The sequence below is a fragment of the Plectrocnemia conspersa genome, unplaced genomic scaffold (genome assembly GCF_051122295.1).
Source record: "Plectrocnemia conspersa isolate PC_06_02 unplaced genomic scaffold, ASM5112229v1 ptg000001l, whole genome shotgun sequence".
In the NCBI taxonomy this organism is placed as follows: Eukaryota; Metazoa; Arthropoda; class Insecta; order Trichoptera; family Polycentropodidae; genus Plectrocnemia; species Plectrocnemia conspersa.
The window spans coordinates 13,490,730-13,492,197 of record NW_028277165.1 but is presented as its reverse complement, the minus strand read 5'-3'; the positions used below and the strand labels follow the sequence as shown (position 1 = coordinate 13,492,197).

Here is a 1,468-nt window from a genome sequence, read left to right as displayed (position 1 = left end):
TCTACATACACTTTGACTTTCTTCTTCAAAATAGCAAATTCAATAATCAAATTTATGTTATTATAAGTACCTTAAAACACATTACGGTCGTTCACGCGTTTTCGTGTGTTAGCAAAATTTTTCAGTCAGTCTGTTTTTTTTTCCAGGATAACAAATAATTTAACTTGTAAAAATATCGTGCCAACATAAAGAAAAGCCTTTATCGAGAGTTGGTAATAAATATATAATTGTTTTGATAATAGTCACACTTTGTCAAAACATTTAAAATTTCGCGAAAATAGCGGACCGTAATCAAAAAAAATAGGGCCAACGACACCCGGTGTTCCCAAGCGGTCACCCATCCAAGTACTGACCAGGCCCAATGCTGCTTAACTTCGGTGATCGGACGAGAACCGGTGCATTCAGCATGGTATGGTCGTTGGCATATGTCGATATATAAAATGTGTTTTTATAACATAATTTTTGATATCTATATAATAAAAATATTTATATAATAATTCAGAACAATAGCATTGACATCATTTTTTTAAATACATTTATTAAATTGGTTTTTATTTCTACAAGAAACGTTAGATTTTTACTATTGACATCTATTGATACTAAATTTAAGATATTGTAGAATAAAAAATTTTCTTGTAAAAGAATTGTTAGTTACATTTGGTTTACAACTTGAATACAATTTAGTTATGAAAATTCTAAAATTATATTTCTATTTAGTCAATAGATGTCAGTACAATAAAATTATTATTAAATTCATTAATTTATAGATGTCTATGAGCATATTGTAAATATATTTTTAAAAATCACTAATAATTTTTATTATTGTTTTAAAATATATAACGATGTATTTACTTTATTTCTGAAAACCACAATTTTTAAAGAAACTATTTTTGATGAAATACATACATTATGACGGTTATTATAAATCAAAATAATAATTATTTAAAATCTACCATTAGGTTAATCAAAATATTATTAAAAAATACGATGAGTAGTTAACGTATAGGTATATTTATAATATACAAATACGTATACACTAAAATCTATATTTAACCAATTAGAAAATATAAACAATATCTCATACCAAAACATCATAACAATAGCAAAGTTTCATCACATGTCATAATTCAACTTTAAAAATACACTTGATACGTAATAACCATTGGATTTGTAGCTTGGTTATCGCCGCACTTCTCCCCCATCTCGCGCCCCCATAAAAAATATATTATAAATATTAATATGGCCAAAAACAAATCAGGGCGAAAAATGTAATGTCAAACAAATTAAAGACTATGGCTTGTAGGGGAATGCAGACCGTTTCAGCCGAACTGAAACTCTAAGGTGTCAGACTGCAACCAGACAATAATATTCTACATGCTTTTAAATAATATAATATGTATTTAAATATTTATTAATAAAAGTCTTCGAGTTACATGATTTTGAATTAGAACAGTTTTCTATTTAAATA

General features: G+C 26.6%; 1 non-coding gene across 1 annotated transcript; it reads right to left on the bottom strand.

Moving 5' to 3' along the window:
• Positions 1-304: 304 nt before the first annotated feature.
• LOC148238920 (5S ribosomal RNA) lies at positions 305-423 on the bottom strand. The gene has a single exon (XR_015812122.1). It is a non-coding gene; the product is annotated as a 5S ribosomal RNA (ribosomal RNA).
• Positions 424-1,468: the final 1,045 nt, after the last annotated feature.